The sequence below is a fragment of the Myxocyprinus asiaticus genome, chromosome 18, assembly GCF_019703515.2.
Source record: "Myxocyprinus asiaticus isolate MX2 ecotype Aquarium Trade chromosome 18, UBuf_Myxa_2, whole genome shotgun sequence".
Lineage (NCBI taxonomy): Eukaryota > Metazoa > Chordata > Actinopteri > Cypriniformes > Catostomidae > Myxocyprinus > Myxocyprinus asiaticus.
Window position 1 is genome coordinate 35,061,323 of NC_059361.1, and position 14,641 is coordinate 35,075,963.

Below are 14,641 nucleotides of genomic sequence, written 5' to 3' on the forward strand. Positions count from 1 at the left end.
GCTGAAATAACATGATGAAAAAGTAGATCTCATTCCATGGAATGCTGTAAATGATGGCGATGGAGGCTTTTCTTTATTTGACCACCAAACGTAACATAAAATAATTATCATATGATAACAGCCACCTCCCCTAACCAGTGCAGTTTACATTTAAAGTTCAAGGAAATCCACTGTTAAAAAGACAATAAAAAAAATAAAATAAAAAAAAGTTCAATAAATGTATAATGTTTCCAAAGTCAATGAGTAAACTTGTTAAATAATCGTAATCTCAATACTGACCAAAATAATCGTGATTATGATTTTTGCCATAATCAAGCAGCCCTAAGCATGAGCATGGGCGGTTTATGACAAATCAATGATCCTCTCCAATGTTCCCTCTAATTTGTATTCTTGTTAAGCAAAACCTTTTTCTATTGGGCAACCTGTGCACAGTATCCATACTTTGGAAAGGAATTCTATAAAAAATATGTATTTATTTGAATCATATTTTGATAGACCCCCAAAGGCAGTTTCTTTTTTTCATTTTTTTTTTTTTTTTTTTTTCACATACAGTATAATGTTTGTAAATTAAATATTTAGGCTAAATGTGCCAGGATGTATTTAAGATTAGTATGTAATTTATTGCTAAGGCAAGCATCTCTATTACTACTGCTAATACTTAGGATTAGGGATTTGGAGAAAAAAAAAAAAAAAAATTATAACATCTAACCCTAGGTATTAAAATTATGAGCACAAGTCATCCTGTGCCATTTGTGCTTTGGACATGAATGCTACCTCAAATCATGTGGTTTGTTGAGGAATGTTGTGCTATTACTTTTTGATTGAACTTGCGATGTTTACCTGGCAGACAATAAAGCTGGCAAAAAATAAAAAATAAAATCACATATAGACTTACATTGAAAGAGGGAACCTGAGCCATATCTGGGGACCAGAATATCATAAGAGTCTTGTGGATGGACTCTCTTGACTTTGGACAGTAAACAACCACCTTTAAACCACATAGCAATCACAAAGCAGCACCCTAACAATCACCCAGAACACACTGGCAACCACACAGCAATGTGCTAAAAACCATCCAGGGGTGTGTTTCCTGAAAGTAACGTTAGCCAACTATGGTCGTAAGTTCCAACATTACCAACATAGTTCAATGATTTGGTGTTTCCCGAAATTGTTGTTCCAATGAACATTCACAAACTACAGCTCTTTGCCTGTAGTGTTGTAGTACTCGAGACCGGATATTTTAATGGTCTTGGTCTTGTCATGGACTCATGAGCAATTCAGTCTTGACTTGAACTTCAACAAGTATGGACTCGGACTTAACCCCGCTTTCAGTCGAGTCCCTTTTCTAAAAACATACATAAATACAGTACAATATAAATTAAAGCTTTGACTTATTTGACAAACTTTTTTGACTGACAATATCAGAGATCTTCACGTTTGTCCCGCATTTCAGTCTGCTGTGCACATTTACATTTACATTTATTCATTTGGCAGACGCTTTTATCCAAAGTGACTTACAAAAGAGGAAAACATAAGCGAATCATCTTAAGGAGACAGTGGTATGAAAAGTGCTGTATTACAAAGTTTCACTAGCATCAAAATAGTATTCAAAACAGAATAAAGTGCAACTATCAGAACTAGTGATGCCCAGTTCACAAATACATCATTCTACTGAGTCGGTTATTTTCAGTGAATTGGCCAAACAGGTTAGCAAAAAGGTCTGAATTGATTGGCTATTTAGTCCGATTAGTTCGGACTGCTATCTCACTGAATAATTGGCAGCAGTTTCTCACTCATTAAAACAGCATTGGGATATTTTAGAAAATGGAAAACAAACGGTGTCTTGTTAATAAGGGGTTGTTCACACCAAACGTGTTGTTGCATCCATCCATGCTGTTTTTCAGGTTTTTTTCTATGTAAACATGCTAAACGGATGTCTTTGACCATTGCATTACGTATCGCTGTGTTTTTGACATCTCTTGTAGGAGTGTCACAAATTATTTACATTCTTTTGTCAAGTTAAAAAAGAACATCATCTGTTAAAAACATGACTCGAGACACCTGTGTTATATTCTGTTCCCTGATAGCACATGTACAACATACAGATGTCTATTTGATGTGTTTGTTTACATTTGGAAGACGTCTGTTTTACGTTGTTTGGTATAAGACATATGTCTATAAGGATGTCTTGGATGTCAGTAAGACATTCAGCAAATGTCTTTTAGAAGTTTATGCTTAAGAATGATTGTAAATCTTGTTTAGATGTTTATCAGATGTTTAGCAGATGTTAGATGCTTTCCAGATTGAAATATCTAAAAAAGACATCTCGGAGACGTATATGTGCTTTCTGGGTTCATTGCACTGTGTTGGTCTGAACGGCCTCTAGTCTTTTAGAAATGCATTAGCCATTAATTACATGAATGCTACACATACTAAAGAAAATTTAAAATACTTCTCTCAACCTCATCAGAATCAAATGGTTTCTGAAAAAAAAAAAAAAAAAAAAAATAAAGGTTTTTGTGTGTACCCTGAGACAAAATCTTGCAGGCAAAAGTAAGCAGAAATGCTTACTTGACTTACAATGAATTAAATATAGTAGTGCGATTGAGCAAATTGTTAACAAATTGAATGTAAATGTTTATATTCAATTTCTGTGTAAACATTGTCATATTTAATACTGTACATTATTGTTTGGTTTTCAAGCCCATTTTAGTTATAGTACAGTAATACAGTATTTTGTAAAGCAGAAATATTTACTTGACTTGAATGAAGCTTGTAGTTTGTAAGCCAATTTGGCACTTTGAACCTTTAATTTGAAGTTTTCACTGACACTTTGTTAACACTGACATGTCATAATTGTAATACCTATGATGTGTCATTTTTTTAATTTAATTTTATTCTCAACTGGCAATATTGTTTAACCAACATAAGCTTAAAAAAATAATAAATGAGGTTTATTTGATTTTTGCGCCTAAAGTCAATAGTTCTTTGAACTATACATTTAATAAATTCATTAAAAATCTCTTGCCTTAGACTCAGCCTTTACTGGTCTCGATCTCGACTCGGCCTCGACCCTCGACTAGGACTCAGATGAGCTGGTCTCGACTACAACACTGCCATATATATCTTTCATTCTGGATTTCATTCTTTGACCACGTTTACATGCGTTTAAGAAGACGATTTATTCCGGGATTTTGCAGAAAGCGGAGTTCTGAAATGTCACATAAACACGAGTGCAGGTTATTAAGAGAAAGCACTTTATCACACCCAGTTTCTGTCAGAGAACGTCCTGGTTACATTCGTAACCTTCGTTCCCTGATGGAGGGAACGAGACATTGTGTTGATGTAGTGACACTAGGGGTCAATCTTGGGAGCCCCAAACACCTCTGCTTTTTTGGAAAAAGGCCAATGAGAATTGGCGAGTGGAATTTGCATGCCACTCCCCCGGACATATGGGTATAAAAGGAGCTGGTATGCAACCACTCATTCAGGTTTTGTGCTGAGGAGCCGAGACCAGGTCCTGGCCATTTCAGCGGGTAGTTCAGCGTTGTGGCAAGAGGGAGACAATGTCTCGTTCCCTCCTTCAGGGAACGGAGGTTACGAAAGTAACCAGGACATTCCCTATCTGTCACTCATTCAACGTTGTGTCGATTTAGTGACACTAGGGGTCCCTATAAAAAATGCCACAACTATCTGAACTGTGTTATGTGAATTGGCGGTGTGTGACGGGCATACCGCTGTGTGCCTCGTAGCCAGCGCACCAGGTCGTCACGTAACCTCCCCCAATGCTCTGCTCTTATGAGCGTCGAACGGTCCTTCAGGAACAAGTCGACTGCCCAACTATAGGGACAGGCTAGCCCAGCCGAGGCCTCTTTCCCTCTCTTTTCTCCCCAAAAAGAGTGGAATATGTTAACTGACTGGGAGCCATAAGTGTCTGCGTTGGGGGTGTCCCTACCAAGGGGAAGACAACTCGGAGACCACACCCCGCCCAAAAAGGGGGGGGGGGTATTTTGAGTAGAATACGTCACATGGTCTTACCAAGTCTTGTCGGAAGTATGTCATGTGGAGAGGTCCCATGGTAGGTCCTACCCGAAGGAGGAGGAGTTTCTACAGAGCATGGTGACCGGGGGCAGAGGGGCCTCTGCCCAAGGAAGATGCAGTTTGCCGACAGGGAAATGATTTTGCGGAAAATATCACATGGGGTCGCCTTCAGGGAATCAGCACATGTGGAGCACCTACCTCAGTACAGGGGCTCATTAGCGCACGTACTGGGCCGGTCAGCGAGTTTCTCCGCAAAATCAACTGCCAGAGGGCTAAGGAGGAAAATCATCCAGGGATCACAGTCTGTGAACATGACTGGGAGTCAAGAGCGCACGTCTTCACCTCAAGGGAGTGGAAAGGCGCTATGCGCAAGCAGTACACCCGGCTAGCTGTCCCGGAACTTACCTGCTCATGCCTGCCAATACACGGGACAAGACCGGCTCAAACCGGAGATTGTAGAACCTTGCAATGGTGTTGGGTGCTGTCCAGCCCGCTGCTCTGCAGATATCTATCAAAGAGGCGCCACTGGCCAGGGCCCAGGAGGCTGCCACACTCCTGGTAGAGTGGGCTCATAACCCTGCAGGGGGTGGCACGTCCTGAGCCTGATATGCCATCGCGATGGCGTCAGTGGCCCAGTGGGTGATCCTCTGTTTGGGGACAGCGCTTCCTTTCCACTGTCCACCAAAGCAGACAAAGAGCTGCTCAGAGCTTCTAAGGCTCTGCGTGCTATCCAAATAGATGCGTAAAGCTCGCATCAGACACAGCAACACCAAGGCTGGGTCTGCCTCCTCCTGGGGCAGCACTTGCAGGTTCACCAACTGATCCCTAAAAGGGGTCATGGGAACCTCGGTCAGGGTCTCAGGATTACGTGAGAGTAACCCAGACCAAACTCCAGGCAAGGTTCACTGACAGAGAACGCCTGCAGGTCCCCTACCCTTTTGATGGAAGTGAGCGCAGTCAGGAGGGCAGTCTTTAAAGAGAGTGCCTTAAGCTCAGTTGACTCCAAGTGCTCAAAGGGAGCTCCCTGTAGACCCCGAAGGACTAAAGAGAGGTCCCACAGGGGGATGAGGCACAGTCTGGAGGGATTCAACCTCCTAAAGCCTCTCAGGAACCTGATGATCAAGTCGTGCTTCCCCAAGTACTTACCATCTACTGCATCATGATGAGCCGAAATAGCGGCAACATACACCTTCAAGGTGGAGGGGGACAGCCGCCTCTCCTGCAGGAAGGAAAGCACTGATCCGACTGCGCATCTCTGGGGATCTTCGCGTCAGGAAGAACACCACTTAGCGAACAGACACCACTTCGAGGCATAAAGGTGCCTCTTAGATGGAGCCCTAGCCTGAGTGATTGTGTCTACCACCGTGGGTGGTAGGCCACTTAGGTGTTCCGCATCCCATCCAGGGGCCAGACGTGGATATTCCAGAGGTCTGGTCGTGGGTGCCAGATGGTGCCCCGTCCCTGAGAAAGAAGGTCCTTCCTCAGGGGAATTCGTCGGGGGGGGGGGGGCTGTCACGAGAAGCGTGAGACCCGAGAATCATGTCTGGGTGGGCCAGTAGGTTGCTACTAGGACGACCTGCTCCTCGTCCTCCCTGACCTTGCACAGGGTCTGTGCAAGTAGGCTCACTGGGGGAAACGCATATTTGCATAGTCCAGGGGGCCAGCTGTGTGCCAGCACATCTATACCGAGGGGTGCCTTGGTCAGGGCGTACCAAAGCGGGCAGTGGGAGGATTCCCGGGAAGTGTGCTCGACCAAATTGACTCCAAATCAGCTGGACCACCGATTGGGGCAATCGAGCGTGCTGTGGAATTTGAGGTCCGTGGGGGGGGCCCCAAATCGCCCCCAGTGCTAACCGACGCGGCCTCAAACCCGTAGGTAGAAGGACCGGTGCTGGTTCTTATGAAAGCAAGCCGCGACCGCAACGTTGCCATGGTCATGTTCTCGCAATGAGCACATGACTCATCCACAAGTGATGTCTCCATGTGGGCAGTGCCCAGACACATAAGACAGCGATCGTGGCCGTCAGAAGCAGAGAGATAACGACCGCAACCAGGAATAACACACAAACGGAAATGCATCTTTAAAAAGACATTCCGTGTGTGTGCCATTCTTTTTGTGAATGAAAATATACTCTTTTAGAATATACTCTCTTATTTTTGCTCTGCCGAAGCACCCAGGGGCGTTCTCTGCACTCCATGGGTGCAGAGGGGGAGAAGCCGCTGAAATGCGCCATAAATCCAACAGTTTTGAGGTGCATCTTTGGAGGGAATTGAATTCAGTGCACTGAATACAACCTCTCGGCTCCGAAGAGAAAATCTGAATGAGTGGTTGCATACCAGCTCCTTTTATACCAGTATGTCCGAGGGAGTGGCATGCAAATTCTCATTGGCCTTTTTTCAAAAAAGCAGAGGTGTTTGGGGCTCCCAAGAGTGACCCCTAGCGTCACTACATCGACACAACATCAAGTGAGTGACAGATAGGGAACAATGCTTTTATGTGTTAATGTTAACGCATAACTGCCGTTAATATGTTTTTGAAGAGTGTGCATGTGCATATGTGTTCAAGTGCTTCAGGGGAACACCGAAGTCTAATGTAGAGGGAAACCCATTTATTGCAGTGCAATGCAAATTATAATTTTGTAATGTTGCATTACAAAGTGCATACCACTTTCGTCTTCACCAGCTTTCTCATATTAAACAGCTTTCTGGTGTACGTGTAAATGAGCTATTATAATTTAATATTTGCGGAAGTCATTACTCCACCCCCTGAGTACTCAACTCAACTCAACCTTTATTTATAGAGCACATTTATAACAACAGGAGTTGACCCAAAGAGCTTTACAATACACATTTAAATCACAACATAATATGCATAATATACCCTTATCTAAATACTAATAGATAACAAATTTTTTACCTTGGAAAATATGTTTTATTTTTTAATTTATTAAGCTGTGTACACTCTCATGTCTTCAATGTGCAAGGAAAGTATTTTAAAACATTTAATAAATAACGGTTACACCACATGACATTTTTTAAGTCATTAAATCATTTTTGTAGAAAATACTTTAAATGTTTTTCAAAAATTAATGAATACATTTCCATGACCATGAAGTGTGTTTTAAACTAGATTTTTTTTTAAAGATTTCTCAGTTGTTGTTTTTTTTACATTACAGTCTCTGTTCTCCATATTGAGGAAATCCAGACTTACCTGAAAGCCCTTTTTTTTTAAGTAAAAATGGCCAGCTTGAAGTCACATGACAAAAGTCTACTGAGCTAATGTTAATTAAAATATAAATGACTAAGCCATTATTTTAAACATTACCATTTATATGCTTACACAGGATGTCTGTGTAAAATACTACTCTGCTTTCTTTACATAGCCATTACACAAACACTTCCTCTAAATGGGGACATAATGCAGACCTCTGTTTTATACAAAGCTAATTATAATCACAACAAACTACCCCCCCCCCCCCCCCCCAAATACACACACACTCCCACCCCCAAATGACACTGTAACTTTTACAAAGTGCAGAGACTAAAATAAAAAGTTGGACAATACCTTATCCTACAATAGCAGACAGAGAGTCATATCACCAAGGAGAAAAACAGAGCAAGAAAAAGGAGCCATATACACAAAGCCTGCATTCACAGGGCTAAAAGAACACACTTATCTTTACCTCTGCTCAGCGCCAAGGCCAGCTCTCTCTCTCCCTCTTTCTCTCTTTCACTTTTTCTTCCTCTGTCCAGCTTGGACACACTTGATGGTGGTTTGACAGCTGAATAAAAACCACAGTGCCCAACATGCACACATTTTGGAATGGTGTGAATTGCTAGTGTCAAACTTTGAACCTTCCTACCTGTGTTTGTTCACGCGTGTCTGAAGGAGAATTAACTCCGCCTTCTTTCTCTCCACCTCTCTCCTAGCATGCCACGGCAGGTTTGCATCTTGCATTCGGATCAAAGGCACCTCTCAGCCTTCCTCTTTCACTCTTTCTTCAAATCTCCTTTTACACTCTAAAGTATACTGTAATTGCTTTTAAAGTTGCTTCGATGCTGCTGACTTTGGCATGACGGTGAAACCTTCAAGTCTTTGTGCACTCAGAAGCACTGCTACACCTGATTTACTCAATGCCCTGACCCCATTTGGCTTATTCACTCTCTCCTCCTCCATTCCGCCCTCTTTTCCATTCTTGAGAGCTGACTGGCATTACTTGGTAGAAAAGGAGGGGGGAAGTGTCACCTTCCAAATACCTTGCAGCATGACAAAGATGGGGTGTGGAGGAATGCAGGGGTCTGGGAAGCTCTTCCTCTCCACTGGCAAGCAACATGATCTAGAAGCACAGATTGTCCCATACACAAGCATGCGCATGCGCACACATGCGCTCATAGACAGTGGCTTGAGACAATGTAAGCGAGTGTAATCAAGCATTTTTATCAGATAATGCTTGCTTTGTCATTTAGATTTCAACAGGCTCTCATTATGAGCTCTTATCAAAGTGATGAGCAGCACAGCAGACAGTCTGGAGAGGTTTTAAATTAAACACACTGTTTACACTGTACAACCCTGATTCAACATTACTGAGAGCATCCCCAATTTCCAATGTTTTTACAGTTAGCAAGAAGAGTTGAGGGGCGAATCTAAACTTTAAGGTTCAAAGAACAAATTGAGTCCATGTAAGAGATAACATGAAATCAGAATTGACCCTATTTATTGTCTTACCGATTTAATCCCACTAGTTACATTTGTGACCAAAATTTTGTCTGAAATTTGAAGGGTCTAAAAATAGTTGTTGATGTATTTTACAGTTAAAGGTGGAGTAAGTTATTTTAATCCAATACAGTTTTTGTCAGATTCCTTGAATATCTCTTCACGGTCCATTAGCTGTCCGTTCTGTGTGTGCGCTGAACACAAAATCCGGTGTTTTTACACAGCCCTGGCTCTGTAAATGGGAAAATAAACAAAGTGGATTGGAGCGATCCACACAACACTATTGTGCATGCATGAATTTGGGGGGTGGAGCTTCTGAAGGAGCACTGAAGGGAGGGGTGTGTTTTAGCTGTTGAGTTCAAATATCAACAGTCTTTCTCAGGAATCGCTTACTCCACCTTTAAGTTGTGAACTAAATCTTTGATTTCACATTAACATTTTTACATGAGTGGTAAAAACACTAACATGACTTCTGAAAGATGATGTCTGAGTCAAACCTGTTTTAATACATATTAAACTACCATATTTAGTATTTAATTTTTTTTAACTTTTACTTCTTTACAATGGGTGGCATTCCTGTCGTTACATTACTGGGTTTAATTTTAATTAATGCGTAATTTATTGAGAGATTACTGAATGGGACTTTTATGAGAGCGGAAGTTCACACAGCTGCGCGCTGTCACAGACTGTCACTCAGGTCATCAGTGCTGCAGCATCAAACTCTTCAAAGTGAAACACTTTCTTCGCTCTGCACAGTGAAATAAAGAATAGTTTTGTCATGCAATGCCTTCATTTAACACCAAGACAAGCAGATTAAAATCAACTTAAGGCAGCACTCTGAGGTAAGTTTTGGCTCTAATGATAACGCGGGCTTTTCTGGGTGATAATGTAACTGGGCTCTTATGACATCCGCAATATATCAGTGTGCTTTGTCCCACGTCCAGCATGTCATGAGCAGTATTTATGCATTTACCCCGTGCCCATGTGAGGGTACTGGAAACTATCGCAGATACTTCAGGCTGATTAACTGTATAAATCCATGTAAACATCCAAGTTAAGTGCTCTGCTGTTCGCGTGATTGACAACTGGAGTCCGAACAGACAGCATTTCTGTGCGTGCACAGCGAGGTGCACGGGGCACACGCGTGAATGATGTGCGGGCGCGGGGTGATCGTATGGCGAAGTGAGTGGCTGTGTCCGAAATCATTCACTCGTTCACTATTTCCTATATATTGAATGGCAGTTAGTGCACTATATGTCAGCAGTGAGTGAACGAAATGAGTGAATTCGGACGCTGATGGATACACAAAGCGTCGGATCTCTGGGGCTGTCACAGAAACAACATCACATGTGAACTTTTAAAATACTTGGGCCTTACTTGTTATTCTTATTAAATAATATATTAATACAATAAATCTTCATTCAGTTTATAATTTTTAATATATACTGTGTGTTAATATAAGAGTAAACACATTTGAACAAATAAAGAGTATATTTTAAAATGTATCTGTATGTTTTGCCTCTCTATATATTATTATATTATTTTAATTAAGTAATGATTTGTCAAAAAGTAATTTAATACATTCAACATGAAAGAAAACATTGCAGGAGTGAAGGAAGCAGTAAACTCCCAGCTCGTACATCTTCCCCGTGGTGGATTGTGGGCAATTAACCGTCGTCGAGTGTACATCAAAGGTACACTCGAAATTAGAGTGCATTTTGGGTAATAATGAGTGAACAAAAGTAAGGAACGAGTGGCTCACTCAGAATTCATACAATCCTACTAAATGGCGGACACTCGAAATAGTGCACTGTATAGTGGATAGGGGGCAGTTTCAGACATAGTGAGTGTTCCGCGACAGGGGTTGGTGCCTTACGCAGGCTGCGTACTCTGCATTTAGAGAGCGGCGGTACTGCTGTACAGAACTAATGATCTAAATTCTTTCGACACTGAAAACTGAACTACATTGAAATAAGAATCCACGCAGGACTTTAAAAGATATGAAATAGTGGAAAAAGGCATTAATAAAGCATGATCTTGCTTTGGTTTATATTTCAGCATTCTATATAATGTCTTTCTGGGACATTTTCACGTTTTCACCGTAATAATTACTAACACAAGGAGAAGAATGTGAAAGTGATCTGTTTCTCTGTTTCTCATCCACACATTCTCATATCACATCGCTTCTGAAGATACTGATTTAACCACTAGAGTCTTATGGATTACTTTTTATGCTGACTTATGTGATTTTGTTTAGCTTTAAAATGTTTCCACCCTTTCACTTGTATTGCATGGACCTACAGAGCTGAGAAATTCTTCTAAGCAGTTCAGCAGATGAAAGAAAGTCATACACATCTGGGGTGGCATGAGGGTGAGTAAATAATGATAATTTTCATTTTTGGGTGAACTATCCCTTTAAGGGCTCTTGTCAGACCTGGATGAATTTGTCAATAAGAGGAGAGGTTTGGAAACATTTCTAGTAATTTGGTGATTCACATTCTTCTCTGCATATCACCCCCTGCTGGGCAGGGAAAAGAATGTCTAGCAAAAAATGAATAATATTGATCTGTTTCTCACCCACACCTATGATACCAGTTCTGTAGATACGAATTTAACGACTGGAGTCTTATGGATTACTTTTATGCTGCCTTTATGTGCTTTTTGTGCATCAAAATTTTGGCCCACAGAGCTAAAATATTCTTCTAAAAATCTGAATTTGTGTTGTGCAGAAGAAAGGAAGTTATACACATCTGGGATGGCATGAGGGTGAGTAAATGATGAGAGAATTTTCAATATTGGTGTGAACTATCCCTTTTAATTGATAGCTCAGCCATAATTTAATATTCTATCATTATTTACCTACCCTCATGTTGTTCCATTCACTTTCAAAATATGGAGAGAAAAAAAAAAACATTCACTGAAAGTAAATAATGACTCAAACATTCTGTCTAATATCTACTTTGTGTTGCATGGAAGAAAGTAATATGGGTTTGGAACAACATGATGGTGAATGATGAGAGAATTTCCATTAATAATAATAATAATAATTATGTAATACATGTTAAATGTGTATTATGTAATGGAACGTAGGGGAGTAAACGTCCATTATGTCATTTGTGAAAGTAACTAGTTACTCACTACTTGAGTACTCTTTTAATTGGATACTTTCTTACTCTTACTCAAGTAATTATTTATGTTAGTACTTTTACTTCTACTTAGTAATTATTTTTTAAAAGTAATTGTATTTTTACTTGAGTACAGTTTTTGGCTACTCTACCCACCTCTGGGTTTAATATTGATTCATTAATGATAATTAAAGATGATAAGTTCTGACTCATATACACTTCCTGAGCACTTTATTAGGAACACTATACTAAAACTGGGTAGGGTCTCCCTTTGCTCTCAAAACAGCTTCAATTCTTTGTGACATGGATTCCACAAGATGTTGGAAACATTCCTTTGAGATTCTGGTCCATGCTGACATGACTGCATCATGCAATTTCTGCAGATTCGTCAGCTGCACATTTATGTTGTGAATCTCCCATTCTACCACATCCCTCAAGGTTCGACATGTTATGCATTCTGAGATGCTATTCTGCTCACTACAATTGTTCAGAGTGGTTATCTGAGTTACAGTAGCCTTTCTATCAGCTCAGTCTGGCCATTCCACACTGATCTCTCTCATCAACAAGGCACTTCTGTCTGCAGAACTGCCGCTCACTGGATGTTTTTTTGTTTTTAGCACCATTCTGAGTAAACTCTAGACACTGTTGTGCGTGAAAATCCCAGGAGATAAGCAATTACAGAAATCCTCAAACCAGCCCATCTGGCACCAACAATCACCACGGTCGAAATCACTGAGATAACATTTTATCCCCATTCTAATGATTGATGTGGACATTAACTGAAGCTCCTGACCTGTATATGCATGATTATATGCACTGCGCTACTGCCACATGATTGGCTGATTAGAAAAATTGCATGAATATGTAGGTGTGCAGGTGTTCCTAAGCTCACAGGACAAGTGAACATGTGGTTGGAACTGTGACCAGTGGGAAAACACAGAGTCTCATTTTTGAATAGGTAAATTGATTGTGTCCCATCATAAAATTGTAGATAGAAGAGGTATTGTTTAGTGATAGACGGGATTATATTGTTTAGGCTATTTACTTTGCTGTTAAATGGCCATTTTGCGATTATCGGCTGATAACTATGTTCACTTGGCCGATCAGCGGAGGTGTTAACTTTCCCTTGTGTCAGTTCCAAAATCTACCAATAGCAATTTTTAAAAAACAATTCTGTTTTTAAGTTGCTAAATTTTTTTTTCATGTTTAAGCGAATTTAATTTAAATGAAGTGTTAAGAAATTTTGTGTACATCTGATTTCCTATTGTTAAATAATTTACACTGATAAGCCACAACATTAAAACCACCTGTCTAATATTGTGTAAGTCCCCCTCGTGCCACCAAAACAGCTGCAACTGCATCTCAGAATAGCATTCAGTGATGCTATACTTCTCACCACAATTGTATAGTGCGGTTATCTGAGTTACTGTAGACTTTGTCAGTTTGAACCAGTCTGGCCATTCTCTGTTGACCTCTCTCATCAACAAGGCATTTCCATCCACAGAACTGCCGCTCACTGGATGTTTTTTGTTTTTGGCACCATTCAGAGAAAATTCTAGAGACTGTTGTGCGTGAAAATCCCAGGAGATCAGCAGTTACAGAAATACTAAAACCAGCCCGTCTGGCACCAACAATCATCCATGCCATCTAATCAGCCAATCGTGTGGCAGCAGTGCAGTGCATAAAATCATACAGATACGGGTCAGGAGCTTCAGTTAATGTTCACATCAACCATCAGAATGGAGAAAGGATGTGATTTGGACCGTGGCATGATTGTTGGTGCCAGATGGGCTGGTTTGAGTATTTCTGTAACTGATGATCCAGCTCTCTAGATATCGGTATCAACCATATAAAAAAACATATCAGTCGACCACTAGTATTGTTACAAAACATGAAATGAAGTAAAATGAAAAAGAAATGTGCATTTATTCTTGGTTGACCATTTTCCTTTTCCTTACACTTGCTTGTTAGTAAAAAAAAATAATTAAATTGTTACTTTATTTTTTGCAAAATTTGACTGTAGTTTCCCACCACAATTACAATTGCAACCAACAATTCAGCACATTCTTTTAATATTTTTTTAAGGCATGCAGTTTGATTCATTGGCCTATCCAAGTAAAATACATGTACCCACTTATCGAGACTTGTGTCTCTGCAGAACTAAAATGGGCATTTCCCAGTCAGTGGGCATTTTCAAACAGTGATGGGCATTATTCAACCACTTTACACGTTTTGCCTATTACATTGAGATTCCCTACTTTCATTGGATAGCTGAAAAACACCCATATTGGTTTGAACCCCCCCCCCCCCCAGATTGGGAAATGCTATATAATAATGTTTATGTAATCTTTCAGCAAAATGTCATAACTTTCTTCACACTTGAAACGTCTTTTCTGCTGATGTAATGAATGACATGTGAATGGAGGAAAATAATATTAGCCAATAGTAACAATACAAACACAATTAAATCAAATCCCAATTGAAAAAAATCATTTAAATTCAACGTTAAATTGTGACATTGTTAAAGAATCTAAAGAGTGTCTGAGAATTTATGTTTGTTTACATTTGAGTGGAGTCTCCTAAGACTAGGAGTGTACAATGCGACCAAAAATAAAAACTGACCTTGAACCTGTTTCGTTGTCTCCTGACTCCTCCATTGCCCACGAACTCAGTCCTATCACACACCCATATATTCTGTTCTCTAAATACCAGTACTGGTTTCTGCCATTAAAAAACCCATATTGGTCAACCACTGCTCAGT

The 14,641-nt window shown here is 40.4% G+C and overlaps 1 protein-coding gene across 4 annotated transcripts in view; it reads right to left on the minus strand.

Moving 5' to 3' along the window:
- Window positions 1-14,641, minus strand: part of LOC127455746 (xylosyl- and glucuronyltransferase LARGE2s-like) — a 195,343-nt gene that overhangs the window by 63,115 nt on the left and 117,587 nt on the right. Inside the window, exon 1 of one of the 4 annotated variants that reach the window (XM_051723850.1) lies at window positions 7,905-8,144. The exons of 2 other annotated variants lie outside the window; for them this stretch is intronic. The gene's annotated coding sequence lies outside the window, so the exon portion shown is untranslated. Of the gene's footprint in view, window positions 1-7,724; window positions 7,884-7,904; window positions 8,145-14,641 lie in introns of those variants that run through there. One more of the 4 variants, XM_051723848.1, reaches the window with a different exon arrangement.